Below are 19013 nucleotides of genomic sequence, written 5' to 3'. Positions count from 1 at the left end.
GATTGTTTGCAATGTGACTCCATATTTTTAAACATCACCGGTCCCATGCACTGTGTGGTAACAAAGTAAAATATTAAGCTGATTATGTAGACAATAGTGAGGAAAGTTTATTGTTCTAGGTTTATCCAGGTAGTTGCCTTATTTATTTATATTTCACTTTGACTTGCATAAGCCAACAGATTCTTTAGGAAAATAAGTGGATCAAATAATAAGCGAAAAGCAAAATCAAATGTGTTAGCTAAAGAATTACAAATTAGACCTGACTCTATAATTTTGCCTAAAGAAAACTATTATGTAGAAAGTTATTGTCACTGATCTGGCATGTCAGAGCCTGGAATAGCTTTCTTCATATGCAATTCAATATATGAACTTTGGGAAGAACCAAATCTTATTTGTTTAATTCCTCTCTTGAAGTGGGAAGGTTATCGCCCCCTGAAATCTTCTGGGAATGAGGGAGAAATGAATTCATACTAGAAGTAGCTCTCACTGAGCCCTTCAGGATGTGTTCCACCCGATTCAGTTCCAGTTGGCGAGGCACAAGGAAAGCATGCAAAAACAGAAAGGAGTTTCCAAATAAAAGTTGTTTAGAAAAGAAAGATACCTATGTCTGACTCTGCAACTCATCATGCCCTGATCATTTACAATATTGATGTTGATTTACATACGGTGTGACTTATGTGCCTGCAAATGAAAGATGGTGCATGGTTTACATTAGTTGACATTGAAAAAGCTGCATATGGCTGGCTCAGGATACATGGTATCATCTTTGTCAGGACTTCTTGGCAACTCTTTCACCTAATTAGCACAACACTTCACAGTTTTATTCACAGCTGTAATGTTCACTGTAAACTTCTTTCATTATCTCTTTATCCCTCCAGCTTTTTTCCCCCAACAAGTTAATGATGTTTACTGAAATACCTAGGATATGGTAGAAAATGGTACGCAGTCAAATATATCCTTGCCACCCTCAAGAACTGTCCTGAAAGCAGAAGACCAAATACACATGGGCCAAAGGGAAAAAAGTTTGACAAAACAGATTCTTCAGAGTTACCTGGACCTTTTTAGACATTTCTGGGAAGAGATGGGTTGACAGGTATATAGAGGTTAACCTAGAGAACTCCTGTATTTCTTGGGTATTTCTAAAATGAGTCTAGTCATCCCAGAGATTCCTAAAGTAAGAGTAATAGACTGAAAAACAGGGCTGCAGATCCTTCTTTGCATTTTTTTTTAATGAAACTTTTATTAAGATGATTGTAGATTTACATGAAGTTGTACAAATAATAAATACAGAGAGACCTCCTGTATCCTTTATCTGGTTCTCCCCAGTGGTGACATTTTACAAAACTATAGAACAGCATCACAACTAGGATATTGGACTTGATCCAATCCATGAATCTTGTTCAGATTATTTCAGTTTAGCTTGTACTCATTTGTGTGTGCATGTATTGGGGGGTGTTGTATAGTTCTATACAACTTTATCACATGTGCAGGTACATGTATCCATTATCAAAATGTTGAACAGTTGTATTACTGCAAGGATCTCTTTACATACCTACTCCTACCTCCCTCTATGTTCCTTCCCCAAAGTCCTTGCAACCACAATCTGTTTGACCATTTCTAAAATTCTTTTGTTTCAAAAATGTTATAAATGCCATGTATACATATGTGACTAACCTGCACATTGTGTACATGTACCCCAAAACTTGAAGTGTAATAATAATAATAATAAAAAAAAGTTATAAATGGAATGGAATCATGTCATATGTGACTTCTGGGGGTTTGGCTTTTTTTTTTTTTTCTGTCCACTCATTGCAATTCACTGGAGATTCATCTAAGTTGTTGCCTGGCTGCTAATTGTTAGAAGAGTTTCTGATGGAAACCTATTATGAGTGGCTTGGGTTTGCCTGGTATTTTCCCTGGGGCTCCTGAGGAGTCGAGGAGAAGAATGGGCCTATCTGGGCTGCCTCCTGTCTCTAGGTCGAGGATTGGAAATGCCCAGTCTGGTTGGCCGCCTTCTGTTAGGAGAGGGAAAATAACATGCCTGGCTGCTGAGTTGTTCTTCCAGTCTTGGAGTCCCAAATTAGTGTGTCTTCTTACCATCTTTTAGACATTTTCTTTGATTGCCTTGTGCATTATTTCTGGGGTTTATCGTTGTGCTGAGTTGGGGAGACAGGGAGAAATAGGTCTATACCAGCTTGTCCAGAGCAGAAGTCCTCATGGTAGCTTGCATATTCCTATTTGTTCATACACCTCTCTGAGCTCCCCATAAACACACATTCTTCTTCTACTTTAAGAGTTAACATATTTGCCCTATGTGTGTTTGCAACTTTTGAAGGAAACTTGGATCCAATCTAGTTTACTCTCAGGCTTGTATTAGAGCTGGAATTCATGGGTTAGGATGTTTTGGGCTGTGAATACACAGTAACCAACTAAGATGGACCTAAGCAATGAGGCACGCCAAAGTGGTTACAGGTTTGTTTGAGCTCCAGCTCAGTGTCTCAGAAATTCTCTTGGGTTTTGTTCATGCTGGCAAGATGACTACTGCAGCTTCAAGCATTATATCATCTACAACTTCCAAAATTAGAGAGGTACAGGTCCCTGTTTCTTGCCCTCAAAGGTACATTTTCCTTGAAGCCCTCCAATAGATTGGCCCTTTGCCTCATTGGCTAGGAATGCATCACACACAAGCTTGCCGACAGTGGAAATGGAATCACTAATAATTGTTTTGGAGCAATTAACATTCGCTTACTCTGTGGCTTGAGACATATCCCATAAAGCACATGGACATTTAATTTTTCAACAATATCACATTTATTTGGAAGAAAGTAGGTGGTAGTGGCAGTTAAGTCATACTAGGCTAATCTGTATTAATTGCCTATTTTAATAAAATAATCATCAAATTCTAGAAATATAAACTGATAGAAATCGGATAGAAATTAGGACCAAGCAGGATAGGCTACTGAGATAAATGGATTCAGCTACAGAGTTGGGTCCTTAAGCTGCAAAATTCTGTTTCTAAGACAGGAATTTGTTTTAAGCCTGATGGTCAATGTTTCAAATCAAGGCGCAGTCATAATTGATAACTGAATTAGCAAGGTAGTAGGATAGCCTGGGAAAGTAGAAACAATGACCCAGTGTTCAAATAAGAAACCATATTTCACCCAAGTCATAGTAGGCCACAGGTCGCTAGGAGAGGTTGCTGATAGACTGTTTTCATTTAATATGGATTGTTTTGAAAACCAGGCAGTTTGAGTCACTAGACACAGGACATCAGTAATGCTTATGGGAAGGAAGAAGCAGGGACTTCCATTGAAAAATCTGGTCAGCAGGCATACTTGCTATCCTAAACTTAAGTAACTCCGCAATGCAATTTTAATTCTGGAAGATGCATGCCAATTAGAAATATTTCCGATCTTTATTTTAATTTCGACACTGATACAATTCAATAGCAGAGAACTATTGAAAATGAGTTCATTTAGCAAAGCATTGTTTGATACTATTTAGAAAATAATCCAGGATATGGATAATGGTACTGACACTGAAATGGAAAATAAAATTTATTTAATTGGTTGAATTGTTAAACAAACACTTATTAATGCTTACATTATTCAGAAACTACTATGTGCCAGAGTCTATTCTAGATACTGATGGTACGAGTCTCTATTGCTGAGAGAGCGTACATTTGATTGAAATTATACTAATTAGATGCTAGGCTCTAATCTAACCTGAGGATACAAAGATAAACAAGACATATTCTCTAACCAACCATAAGCAGCTTAGTCTAGAAGGTAAAATAGGACAAACTCTGTACCTATCTTGCTTATGATTAAATTTGAAGGAATTAGCAGAGAACCTGGCACATAACTGATGCACAAAAACTTTTTTGCATGAATGAATATGTAAACAACTAACTACAACATTGTATGGTAATGCTATACTAAAAGTATAAAGGGAATCTTAGGGTAGTGAGGATATATGTAAGATTAATTATGCTCTCAGGAAATGCAGGGCAGGTAAGAGAAAGCCTCAGAGGAAATAGTTGAACTGAACCTTGAAGGATGAGCAGGATTATGCTAAGTGGAGAAACAGAATGAACAAAGATGTGAACGTACATTGAAGTTTTGGGAAATGGGTAGAAATGTACACGTAACAGAACCTAGGGTGGATAATGAGTGGGTGGAAATGACCTTGGGAAGGTAGAACAGAATCATCTTGGAAGAACTGAACATATCCTTCTAAGGAGTGTATACTTGGTTCTGTAGGTAATGGAAAAACTAAGTATATAAACTTCGTGATTAGGTGTGATTCTTAAGAAGGACCCTCTGGCAGCTTTATGGAGGATGGGTTGGAGACCACCACAAGCCTGAAATTTAAGTCCAAAGGCATGTATAATAATCCAAATAAAAAAAAAATGCTGAGAGCCAGGGTTAGAGCACGGGCGTTGGGAATAAAAAGGCATTTTAGTGGCACTGAGAGATATTTAGAAATAGAGTTAACGACTTAATAACTGATTGGATATTTATGATAAAGGAAATAGGGAATCAATTTTTAATTTGGTTTCTAGTTTGGGAAATTGAGTGGAGAGTATTGTGGTTGGCTTATCAAGGGAAAGTATTCTTGGGGAGAAAGTTGAGATAAGCTCCCTCTCACTGAATATACTATGGCAACAGACAGAACAACTTTAACAGATATAGGACAAACATTAATAGTGTATTAATCCCTGGGATAAATAGTTTTTTTTAAACAAACTTTTATTGAAATACAGCATTCACAAGTCAAAAGGGCACAGTAAAATGAACTCAAAGTGGCACTTGTGTAAACCATTTGCCAGGTTAAAGAATAAAACGTGATTAATGCCTGCAAATTAATAAATCTATTTTATGACTGTCTAGCAATCTGCATACTTACCAGTTCTCAAACATAAGGGATGCAATCTTCACCAAATAAACCAACAAAAACAACAAAAAAACTGAGTCTATTTATTACCTCATCCTTCTATCAAGGAAATAGCTTTATCTTTTCCTTCTCAATATTTGAGAGTATATTTGACCTGATTTGACTTAAAATTGGGACTGTATCATATACATCATGGGTGGCAACTCAAAGAAGTAGGTTGTTAATTCCAGAGTGGGTGAATTTGAAATAGTACAAGAAGCCCTGTGACTACTGGTAGGAATGTGTGTTAGACATATTAAGGAGCTGAGGAGAGAGAGAACAAATGGGGTGCTCAGATAAATTAAATTGTGTTTTTAAAAAATATCGACAGTCATTAGGGCAAAGCTCTAACTTATTAGCATTGATTTTCTGCCTGTTACTTGGGTAATAACTATAGCTAATATTTATTGGCCATTTACTATATGCTGGGACTGTTCTATGTTCTTTATAGGTATTAAATAATTTAAACCTTACTATTCTTATCAGATGAGGCACCTGAAGCAAAAAGCTGCTGTGTGATTTGCCTGAAGTCACAGCTAGAAAGTTGTGAAGTTGGGCTTTGAATGTGGGCTCTTGGCTACAGAACTACTGCTTGATGTTTACTCCAGTAATGCTAGACTAGGACGTAAGCCACAGGATGAGAAGCAGTGTCAATCTATGTAATTAGTGATGAATAATAATGCTCACAAGCAATTGCTAATTCTTATGGCATAAGTAGAAAAGGCTCTGATGGAATAATTTAATCAAGAGGCAGTATAATGGTATATAAATATATGAAGACATTTAACCTCTATCAATTCCTATCTTATATTAATTTATCGAACACATTACAAATTAGATAAGTCCTTTCTCAGAATACTGACTTTTAGAAGGCTTAGAAATGCAAGCTTATCAGAAAATGATGACAATGTGATGACGGATCTTGTAACATTGATGGCAGCTTGGAACAGGAAGTGTTGCATCCTGCCTGGAAGTTGGGTAGCTCTCTATAGAGAAAACATCTGAACTACCTCTTGAAGGATAAGCAGATGTATGTGCTAAACAAGATAGGGGAAGACTGTCTTTGAATATCAAAGGCATTGGGATCAAAAAGCCTGGTTGAGTGAGCAAAAGAAAAGGCTGATGACTGGAAGGGCAGGAAAAAGCCACTTGAAGTGGGTGTTATAAATCAGGCTAAAATTTGGTTTTAACCTTGTCCAGTAGTAGCTTTCAAGCTTTCCTGACCCTGACTGATGGTAAGAAATTCTAAACAAACTGCAATTAAGCAATTGTTTAACCGTAATTAAAATATGTTTCCTGACACGGGACTTTCTCATTAAGTCTTGCCTTTTATTTTTTCTCTTGTTTTCCTTCCCTTTCCTTTTCTAATTTTCTAGTCTTTTCTAGATTTCATTGAACAAAAAGTCATATTTGAGAGCCACTAAATTGTTTTAATGGCCCGGCAAGAGATAACTTCCTATAGTAAATGAGAATATCTGAAATAACCTATTATATTTACATTTTAGAAAAACCACTTGATTTCAGAGTAAGGATTTGAGCAAGCTGATCCTGGCAGATAGACTTGGGGTAGGGATCCAATTAGGAACTATTCAAAAAAATCTAGGTGAAGGCTTTGATAGAAAAATTGGACTAAAGAAAACTTGCCATTATGATTATGATGGTATGGGAGGAGGGCAGGGAAGTGCTAGGTAGAGAAGGGCAGGGTCCCTGGCAAGGGCTCCACCCTCGGACCTGTGCCCATGAACCTAAGTGAGAATAAGCAGTCCTGTTTTCGTGCCCAAATGTTGCCTTTTCCAAGACCACTCTGGCTCACCATGCCCCCCATCCTGTGCCCATATAAACCTGAGACCTTATAGCAGGCACAGACACAAGTGACTGAATATCGAGAGGAACAGAGGACCACATGGACAGACACCAGCAGACACCGGCAGACTAGCGACGGCAGAATGAGGTGGCAGAGAAAGAAGAGGAGGGACTTCTGGATGCTGAGAAGGATTTGGCTGGGGGTGGTCCGAAAACAGTCTGGCCGCTGGGCACCCTGACTCCACGGGAAGATCACCTTCCCACTCCATCCCCCGCTTCTAGCTCCTCATCCATCCGACTTGCTGAGAGCCACCTCTCCCACTCAATAAAACCTTGCACTCATCCTTTGAGCCCACGTGTTATCTGATTTTTCTGGTATACTGGGCAATAGCTCAGGATACAGAAAGCTGTCATACTGGCCCTCTGCCCTTGCTATAAGGCAGAGGGTCTATTGAGCTACAAACACAAGCCATCTGCAGATGGAAAAGCTGAAAGAACACACTGTAATGCAAGACCACTTAGGCTTCAGGAGTCACAGACACCTACTCTAGATGCTGCCATGAGACCAGAGCCCAAAGGTGCTCCCCAAGGCCTCTGCACTGCCCATCTGCATGTTCCCCCTAGGAGTTTGAGCGGGGGGGTGGGGGTGACTAAAGGAGCAAGCCACACCCCTGCCGCACATCCTGCAAGGGGGATAAGGGAACTCGCACATTTTAATGGCAGCAAAACCAGTCTCAGATTCAGAGATAGTTTAGATATGAAGTCTGAGAGAAGGAATCCAGAACCAGAGATGGAAAAGTTTGTAATCTGTATATTGAAATATTAGATGTGTGAAAACCTAATAAATCCCTTCTTAGCTTCAGAGAACTCCTTCCTAAAATATACCAAAATGAGCCATCCTTTACATGTCAGATTTTCTTCTTTTGAGGTTCCTGATTAAATGATCTCATTCAAAGGAATGTTCTTTTCTACTTTTATGACCTAATGGCAGGCTTTTAGTTTTTCTTCAAGCACTTAAAAATTTCTATCTAGTAGGTTATGTACAAAATCCCATTAGGGAATTATCCAAAAATAATAAAATGTTTGACCCCTGTAAAGTTTTACCTGGAAAGAAATTAAAAGAAAAATCTTTGGCTTTAATATACCCTAATATTGAAACAGAAAATCTTCAGATGATTTAGGGAAGAAGTGGTTTTGCTCTTTAATGAGGATATATTGCTGCTTAGAAGCAGTTACAATTGGGCTGTTTTGCAGTAGTGTGATGCGTCACATGGGTTAATCCCCATGTGATCAGCTTGTGTGGCACTGTTAGACTTTATTAGATTTGTGACTGCACCAAGCCAAGGGGTGGGGGGTAGCAGCTCTTAGGAGGAGAGTAACAAATAATAGTTTTTTCTTCAGTTTTGTTTCATTCTGTTATCCCTTATGTCATTCCATCTGAACTGCCTTTTTAAAAAATTGAGATAAAATTCCTTCAAGATTAAATTCGCAATTTTAACCATGTTAAAGTATACAATTCAATGGGTTTTAGTATATTCATAGTGTTGTTTAACCATTGCCAGGGATTCCAGAATATTTTTACCACTCCAAAAAGAAGCGCTCTTATACCTGTTAAGCAGTCATGCCACATTCCTCCTTCCCTCCAGCTCTGGCAGCCAGTAATCTACTTTATGTCTGCATGAATTTGCCTGTTTTGGATATTTTATGTACATTGAATCATATATATATATAAAATATTATATATATATTATATTATATATATTTTTTATATATATATAATCTCTTTTTGTTTTGGCTTCTTTTACTTAGTATTTGTTTTCAAGGTTCATCCATATTATAGCATGTATCAATCCTTCATTCCTTTATTTGGCTGAATAATATTCCATTGTATGGATATGCCACATTTTGTTTATCCATTTATCTGTTGTTGGACACTTGGATTGTTTCTACTCTTTATTATGAGTAACGCTGATATGAACATTCATGTTTTTGCTTCTCGTGGGTATACACCTAGAAGTGGAACTGCTGGAATCAAATGAAAATTCTATATTTGTGGAACCTCCCAAACTCTTTTCCACAAATATTGCACCATTTTACATTTCCACTAGTAATGTATGAAGTTTTTCAATTTCTCTGTATCTTTGTCAACATTTGTTATTTAAAAATAAATTATAGACATTGTATATTAGTCCATTTTCACACTGCCATAAAGAATTGCCCAAGACTGGGTAATTTATAAAGAAAAGAGGTTTAATTGACTCACAGTTCCACATGGCTGAGGAGGCCTCAGGAAACTTACAATCTTAGCAGAAGGTGAAGGGGAAGCAAGGCAAATCTTACAGGGTGGCAGGCAAGAGAGTGAGAAGGGGGAAGTGCCAGATGCTTATCAAACGACGAGATCTTGTGAGAACTCACTATCATGAGAATAGCATGGAGAAAACTCCCCCATGATCCAGTCACCTCCCATCAGGTCCCTCCCTCGACACATGGAGATTACAATTCAGATTACATTTCAAGATGAGATTTAGGTGAGGACACAGCCAAACCACATCTCATTGCTTTTTGTAATTTATTATTTTTTAACCCTATATTCACATTTCAGTCTCCTACACCTTGATCTTACTTTTCTCCACTTATGTTTCCAGCCATACGAGGTTATTTGTATGAAAACCTACTTTAAGCATGCCCTTTATTCATGGGTGGAATCATCACAGTCTTTTCCTAGTATATTTCATATGTCATAGGAAATAATTGGTATATTAATTATTTATTGCTGCATGACAAGTTACTGCCAAACGTACTGGCTTAAAACTACAAACACTTGTTATCTACAGTGTCTGTGGGTAAAGAACTCATGCACAACTCTAGCTGAGGGTCTCTCTCAGCACAAATCTAGGTGTGGGTCAGGGCTTCAGTCTGTACTTAGGCCTCACTGGGGCAGGATGCTGTCCCGCTCACTTATGTGGTTGTTGCGGATTTCAGTTTCTCACAGTGGTTGGACTGAGGGCCTCGGTTTCTCGTTGGTTGTTGCTAGAGGTTCCCTCAGTTTCTTGCCATGTGGCCCTCTCTAGAGAGCAGTTCAGAAGATGATAGCTGCTTCAGAGTGAGTAAGAGAAAGACCAGGCAAGAAGAAAGATACAATCCTTTTGTAATCTAATCTAAACTCGGAAGAATGATAACATCTCATCAACGTTATCCTATTCTATTCAACAGTAAGTTGAATTACTTGGTCCAGTCCATCTTCAAGGGCAGGGGATTATACAAGGGTCTGAATACCAGGATGTGGGGATTATTGAAGGCCATTTCAGAGGCTTCCTACTAGAATTTTTTAGGGAAAGGGACAAAGACTTGAGGCATCAACACATTCTCTCATATTTTACAAATGTAAGTACTTTGACACAAAATTTTTTAGTGTTTATTTAAATATCGCTATTTCTCCTTTTTTGAGACAGGATCTCTCTGTCACCCAGGCTGGAGTGCAGTGGCTCACTGGAGACTGGAACTCCTGGGCTCAAGTGATCCTCTTACCTCAGCCTCCCAAGTAGCTGAGACTACAGCCACATGCCACCATGCCTGGCTAATTTTTAAATTTTTGTGGAGATGGGATCTCACTATGTTGCCCAAGCTGGTCTCAAACTCCTGGGCTCAAGCAATCCTCCAGCCTCAGACTTCCAAAGTACAAGGATTTTAGGTGTGATATCAGCCACTGTGCATGGCTGATATTTCTTAAAAATGTATATATTCTCAAGGTTCTGATCACTTGGCAATGCAGAGAAATATGGCAGAAAAGAAAAATTTGGAGTGAACCAGGAAACCTGATTGCTACTTTGAGGCCTAATATTAACAAAAATTCATGATATGCTTATGCAAAGCTTGTAAACTCTTTGGACTAAAGTTTTATTATCTGTAAAATCAAAGGGTACTTCCTATCAGGGGCTTTTAAGATTTTTTGACTGCAACCCACAATAAAAAAAATCATTTTACACGGGGACCAATCTGTTACATACATATTTGCAACCAGTTCACAGATGATGGAAACAAAAGGTTCAGATAACTGAAACAAAAAATAACAAAAAAAAGGTACTTAGTTTTACAAAATACAAAACTTCCTGGTATTTTCCTTGACATTCTATTATATTTTATTGACATACTTTATTTTATTTAATTTAAAAAAATGAATTGACCAAGTTAAGTGTTTTCGTTACCTTCTAGTGGATTTCAATCCTCAGTTTGAAAGCACTGTGATTTCTACAGCTGCTTCCAAAACTGCAAGACAACTCTAGGATTATTTGCTGTATCTGTGAAGGTGATGAAAAGAGAAAGATATACATTTCTCCTTTGCCTTAAGCACCACGTTGGCCAGTTAAGAGTATATTAGCAAGCTGTCTGCCTCTCTGCTATTACCAACATGCGTGCACATTACTTTGGTAAAGAGGTCACGGGTAGCTATTTCAGAAAGCTAATGACTGCATGGCACAAATAGCCCTTGGCTTTGCCTCAGGCTATCAACTCTCTCAAAAGTTCTTAATCCCCCCAAAATGACCTTTTTTTCCTACTCTAGTAGGTTCAAGGGGTTATTGATTCTGTCACATATGTGTTATGCTTTGTTCTCTGGTACATTATATTTATTCCTCAGCCCTGTGGATGCATCACAGTTGATGTGATGGGCAACGCCAAGTTAATCAGGAATATTCACTGAAAAGGAATGTTTCCTAGATGGGGTCATATGTACGTTGCTTCTAAAATTTTTCACCAAATTATTCCTAATGCAAGAGCAGCACAAAATCTGTGACAACTCGCTGAACAAGTCACCTTTCATTGAAGATTTCTGCTTTAGCTTAGATATTCATGCAAATTTTGAACTCTATGATATGTGCTTGTTTTAATAGCTAATCAATGTTTTACATTATTTATGAGTCAAATTACTTTAACTTCCATCACTTTTCAATCTTAGAATAGAATTTATGTTCCAGGAGTATGTGCCATGATTTTCCTTGGCTGAGTGCAAAATATCTAAGGAATTTTGAGAAGCATGAAACATGCTTTTTTTTTTCCATGTAATCCTCATAATCACCCCCATGAAATAGGTTTTATTGTTCAGACTTAGCAGATGAGGATTAAGAATCTCCAGAAAGTTATATAATTGATAACAGCATTAGAACTTAAAAGTAGCTCTGTATCTACAGCTCTTGTTTGCCTTATCATATCATAATGCCTTTAAACCTTCAGGAATTGAAGAATGCAGATCATTCTGAAATAGTCACTGCAGATATTTAAAGGATCCTATATATTTCCAATATAAGTACTTTGCATCTTGAGAGAGAAGGTACAAAAAATATTAGAATTAAGACACTTGCTTCTTCAAAGAAGGAACTTTAGTGTACCTAAAGATCGCTGTTTTCTAAAGTAAGGTTCAGGAGAAGTCTAGAAGAGCATTATGAAGATGAAATATCTGAAGTCATAGGCTATAAATCATGTTATAGGAACTAGTTGCTGGTAACAAAGATTTGATTCGGATGATGTTATGGCCAGGGACCATGAGTTTCCAGATTTCTTTGTCAATTTTCTTTACCCAAGCTGAGTTTTTCTGATTTGCTCCAAATCTAATTGTAGAAGCGGAATGCATAAGAATCCTTATTTTTTAAAAAAAGTAAGATCAGCTTGGTGCAGTGGCTCAGGCCTGTAGTCCCAGCACTTTGGGAGGCCGAGGTAGGGAAATCAACTGAGGTCAGGAGTTGGAAACCAACCTGGCCAGCATGGTGAAACCCCTTCTCTACTAAAAATATAAAAATTAGCCAGGTGAGACTGCACCATTGCACTCCAGCCTGGGCAACAAAGTGAGACACCATCTCAAAAAATAAAAATAAAAATAGGAAAGAAAGAGCACCAAACACCCTCTGACTTCACTTATCTTTTCAACTGCTTGCAGCCCTCTCAGTGATTGCAAGAAGGTATGGATATACCTGCTACATAAGAAAGAAAGCCGGAAATGAAAGAGCAGAAAGAATAGGTGCATGCGTTTTAAAGCATGTCATACTACTAAACCATTTATTATGAGATGAAATATTGAAATGGATATCAAAGTGGACACTCTCTCAGTCTGCTTATAACTCTAATTCATATATCCTTATATTATCTAGTATTTTTATTAGCATTGTTTCAGGATTTAGCATTTGTCAACATACTAGATACATTTTCCCCTCTATAGACATCTTATGTCTATAAAGATTTCTTAGCCCGATTTGTATCATCTACAAAATAATTACTGGTCCTAATTTACTGAAAGCCAAATAATCATTTCCATATATTTTTTGTTCTGGCATTCTCATAAAAAATACGATGCCTTTTTTTTTCCCTGTAAAGGTCACATTTCATACCACTTTTCAAACACCTCCTCCAAAAGAAGGATGATGCAAATATCTCTTCTCATTGTTTCTTCCTCCTCCATTGTCTTCAGCATGTGACTTTTTCGACATCGTAGTAAAATGGCTGCTGCACTGCCAGGCATCCTTGAAACAAACTCAACTGCTGTGTTTTTATCATTTTGTACCTGGATGGTGGACATGATGCATGAAATAGCAGCCATCTTGCTACTATGAAGACAAAAGCCAAGAACAGAGGAAGATGGAGCAGAAAAAACAAAGAGCCTGGTCCTTGATGACATCATGGAGCTACTGTACCAGCTGTGACTGCCAACTCAAGACTTTTTTTTGCATATAACTCTATAGATATCTAAGATTTTAAACTTAAAAACTATCCTTGTGTCCTTACATTTCTCTTCCTTCTATCTACAAATAACCATTATCCTGACTTAAGATAACCATTCCGTTACTTTATAGCTTTAATACCCATATATTAGCCTTGCTTTTTGTTGTAACTTCATAAATCAGAAGTTGGTTTTCTGTGGCCTGCATTGTTTTCTCAACATTATTCTTGAAAGATTGAGCCATGTGAACAAATACAGTATTTCATATAAATACAGGATTTGGCTGGAATTTATTTTTTCATGTTGTATGGTATTCCATGTAGCATGTAGCTTTCATTTATTTCCGTTTCTATACAACATTTTCTATAGCATGTAGTTGTAGTTCATTTATTTCCATGGTTGTACAGCATTCCATATAGGTGTACTTCATTTGTTTTCATTGCTGTACAGTATTCATGTATTACATAGCTGTCCTTCAGTTGTTTTCAATGCTTTACAGGATTCCATTTGTAAGCATTCAACAGTTCCTTCAATGGACATTTGGTTTGTTGCCACATTGGAGCTATTGTCAGCGATGCTGCTAAAAAGGTTTTTGTACGTGTCTACTCGTGTTCTGTGTGCAAGTTTCCCTAGGGTATATACCTTGAAGTAGAATTGTTGGGTCACAGGGATTGTGTGTTTTTTAGTTTCCTAGAAAACGCCTGTTTTCCCAAATGGCTGTCTACTTAAACTTCCTTCCATAATATATGAGAAGTCACATTGTTTCACATTATTTTATTCCTTTACTCTTCTATATCTACTTTTTATTTTACAATGAGTGTATGTTTACTAACAGAAAAGATGTTTTCTTAATTTATTTTTTAAAAACTTATCCTTACTGAGAGAATAAACATTGTTATTTAAATATATACATAGAATGAGTTTTTAATCCTTTGAAAATGATGCAGTTGAGCTTATTGATGGTTAAAATATATTTATGGCTCTTTGCTCCCACCCCAAGTTAACTGATCACTTTGTGCCCCTGATATAATGCACATGTGAAGTACAGAATTTTTACCAGGAAGTCCCAGATAAATAACTAGGACAAGGAAAAGGATGTGAATTCCATTATCTGATTTGGGGATAGTAAGAAATTTACTTCTCTCTTTCTTTTCTGTAATAAAACTGCTATGTGGCAACTGTGGAGAATTCTTGAATTGCAAGATAAATGGCTGTGATTTTTATAGAGTGTTGGTATTTAAACAGTAGCATGAACTACCTCAAGGCTTGAGAAAATAAAGGTCTTGTTCTCTCTGGAGAGCACTGTCTCATTTTGGAAAATTATCTATTTCTGAAATGTGCACTGCTTTCCAATGCTGTGGCTGGACTATGAGCTGCAGTGGGGATCCGGGAACCTTTACAGCAGCAAAAACAATTTGTTTCAGACAGGCACAACACAATTAGGAGAAACAGTATTTTGCTTTGGAAAATATCTCCTTATGATGTAATCCACATAACAAATACATTGATTTAGATGTCTTTATTTATAATATGAAATACAACTTTCCTTGAAATGTTCCCTCGATGCATTCAAAGTTTTAAAAACTTGTTTGACACACATCTGTCCTCTAGATCAGTGGACTATATTTTTTTAAAAACACATATTTTATCAGTTAGATTTTTATAACAAACCCTCAAGTAAATACATACATACACATATATGTACATATGCATATGTATATAAATACATAATTTACTTATATATCCTATTGAACTAATGTAATTACATAGCATAAAATGTAACTGAAATAGAAATTTTAAAACAGAAAAAAGCTGAAAAACATTAGTTTTTAAATTTTAGTTTTTTATTACTACAAGATGCTTTTGTATTCATAAAAATGTGTTAAAACGAGTAATATAGTTTGGCATATTTTTTTCCCAAACGAAAAAAAAAGCTCCATTTAACACTTCATGATATAGTAACTTAAGGTCTGGTTCTGGGGCTACTTATTTTGACAATAGAGTTTAAGAACAAAAAGTATGTTTTACAAATATACATAGGTCTAAATAGTTTTGTCTACTAAATAATAAAACATATTTTTACCTCTTACCCTCATTTTTGCAAAGCATTTGTTAAAAATAGGGTGACAAGTGTCCATTTATTCTAATGTTAAACCCAGTATGTGCTATATTTTAATAATTTAAACTGATATTCATTCTCTATTGAGATTCTATTTGGAAGCTGTGAAAACAGGTTAGAGAGGCCTGTTTCTGAGTTTTTCAAGTGTTTAAATAAGATTCTCTGAGAGACCTTTTAGTATCATCTTCAATAGCAAAATCTCATAAATATGGAAATATTTTTAAACATCAATTTTTGAAATATAGCATAAGTCTCCTTTAAATAAAAGGACTTTGTGACTTATTGTTTAAATATCATTTTTACCTTCAAAGTACAGATTAAGTAGATTAACTTTTTTTTTCCCCTCCCAAAAACATTTTCCGGGCTGGGTGCGGTGGTTTACACCTGTAATCTCAGCACTTTGGGATGCCAAGGCAAGAGGATTGCTTGAGCCCAGGAGCTCCAAACCAACCTGGGCAACATAGTAGGACTCTCTCTCTACAAAAAATTTTAAAAATTAGCCAGATATGGTGACACGTGCCTGTAGCCCCAGCTTCTTGGGATGCTGAGGCAGGAGGATTTCTTGAGCCAGGAGGTTGAGGCTGCAGTGAGCCATGATTGCACTGCTGCACTCCAGGCTGGGTGACAGAGAGATCCTGTCTCAAGAAATAATTCTGGGTAATATATTGCTGATTACTACTTTTCATCAAATTAAATGTTGGCAAAACTGACACTTTTGCCTTTTGTAAAATAAAAATACACAAATTATTCTTTGATACCTCTTTTAAATATTTTGCAATGAAATACCCAGTGATTCTGTGTGCTTTAAAAGATGTATATGTTCATTCCCCATGCAATTAAATATTTTAAGTATTTCTCCATGATTAACAATAAATCCCCTTTAGTGGTATAAACCTGGGGCACCCCCTAAAGATAGGGTCCCTCTCTTGCCCAGCTTGAAGGTTCCTCATTTGTATTGTATTACAGATGATCAGAGTTGTGCAGCAGGTGATCTAATTGGCATCTTGTAGCATTTTGAGCACTTTGCTTCTGGTTTCAATTATTTGCTGCAGTAGCATGCCTCAGAATGAGGCAGCAGATGCATTTCACAAGCTGGAGTATCTCTGAGCTCTGAATGCAGATTCCCATCTCCATTCCAGTCACAGGCATATATATTCTATGAATGGTTACATTCAGACCAAACAACCATCCTCAGTGGCTCACAAAAAAGTAGTTCTTTGTGTATTTCATTATTGAAACAGCATATAGCAAATACCATAGACTGAAACATAGCATAATCCATAGCTTCCTCCAAAAAAAACAAATCTCCCACAATGTGTGATTTGTGGCTTGTTTCTTTCCATTTCCAACAATATTTTCTGTCTTCCAGCAGTGTATGTTGAAAAAGAAGTGGTTTTAGATCATCTCTCTATTATTTTTAGCCCATTATTGCAGTCCACTCTACTATCTATTGCAGGAAGGAGACTTTCTTCACTGGTATGTGGAATTTGGTTTTCACAATGAAGTGAAAGAACCTTAAAAGAGACTTCAAACAGTTGCCATAGATTTAATAGAGAAATTTGATAAAATACTGCAGTGACGATAACTATGACTTTTTCCCTTAAATAGTCATGGTCTGTTTTTATGTCTTGGCTGTTCATTTTTTAATATTTTTATTGATATGATGGCTTATACTATCATTACTGTTTTAAAGCCAAGAATACACATTGAATGAGATTAACTTATCAAGTATAAGTATACACACACATATTCCAAATAGTCTTCTTGATTATTTCGACTTATCTGATGGTCATTCCTTCTAAGATGGCAATGTAGTCCAATGGAGATCTCAGATAAGGAGTGGTAGATGTCAGCTCTGTGATTTTATTATTTACTTGAGCATGAGTGATTAGTTTTAGTTGTTATTGGTAGTTCCTTTGATAGAATATTTTAAAGACACCTATTTTGTGTGAGTCGGTTTCCTTTAGTTTCATTAAAATTAAGTGATATAATTATGAATCGATTTAACTGGGCCCAGCAAGCTGCAATCACTTGTAATTATTCAAAAAGGAGATATGATGAAGATAACACTGTTAACTCTGTGTTTTCAAAAAATCTCTACTTTTTCTTTGTTTTGCCTTAACAACTGTGTATCTCTAGTTCATATTTCACTTTCAGCCACTCATTTACCAGGTCTTTACATTATTTTCAGAATCCTGAAGATACAGTACCACTCTCCTAGTGTGTTTTTAAAAATGTAGCCTTTCTTTTCAGGGAATTTAAAGACATAGCCTTTGTAATCTTAGAATTTTTATGGTTGCTTATACATCTATTTCTCAAGTTTTTGGACACATAACGTGATTATATATCAGTTAATGCCTGTCTATTATAGAAAAATTGGAAGACTAAAGTAAAGTATAAAGAAGGAAATTTAAAAGACCTATTATCTAACCACACAGAGAGAAACTGACTTTTTGTCAATGCACACAACAAATACATATTTGTCACTATATACTGTAATATGTGTATAATATATTTAAATAAGAATCATGTGTATGTACTCTTTTGTAACTGTTTCCTTCTTCTTAAAATATTGTATACATCTAATAATTTCTGTGGGTTATTCTCTCCAGGACTCTGTCCCCACTTACATAATTTTTAAGTGACTGCAGTCTTGCTATCAAGTCACTAGACTCCAGAAGAGTTTAGCTTAATTTTGTGGCTAGACCATAATTTACAGAAAGTCATGCAGAGGATATGTCATGACAAATTAACTATGGTTTCTTTTTTATTAAACATGAGACAGGAAACATTATAATGATCTTTGGACATTCTTACAATATGGGGCTACCCACTTATGATTATGAAAGGTCTTGAAATTCAGAAAAATATTTTTAATTTGGATAACTTGGGTGAAATGTGGTTGATATTTTGGGGCAAGCAGGCTGTGTGATTCCTCCTCAGCTTCCTCAACAAAGTTTTGGAGTTATTTTTTGTAGTCATTTCACAAAAAAAGTCTTGGCATGACATTAGACAAAGCTCTACGTGCCTTAGTAAATGGCAAGAACAAGTACTGATCTGAAGGAAAAGTATTTACTGACATGTGTAATGACAAGAAATGAACTAATTGTCACAGTGCTGGAGCAGTTACAGTGATTGATAAATTGATGTCAGGCTGTCCCAAAGATCTGATTTTTAGATTGGGAAATTTCCCTTCATTATGCATGCAAAACATATCTCTATTCCCAAACCCAGCTCATTTATAAAAGGACTAGAGACATCTGGTGTGATAAGGAACGGTATTACTATGGGAATTGAGTTAAATGAGGGTAGAATGAGGAAACAGCAGTTAAAGGGGAATCCTCTCTCTATGACTAACTTTTTTTTTTTAATAATCACTCACTATATAAAACTACATTTTTCTACCAGCAAAATAGAAATCCTAATAGTTTTTCCAATTAGAAACATACA

Source organism: Pongo pygmaeus, chromosome 14 (assembly GCF_028885625.2).
Source record: "Pongo pygmaeus isolate AG05252 chromosome 14, NHGRI_mPonPyg2-v2.0_pri, whole genome shotgun sequence".
In the NCBI taxonomy this organism is placed as follows: Eukaryota; Metazoa; Chordata; class Mammalia; order Primates; family Hominidae; genus Pongo; species Pongo pygmaeus.
The sequence above is the reverse complement of the archived record's forward strand: the minus strand, read 5'-3'. Positions refer to the sequence as shown.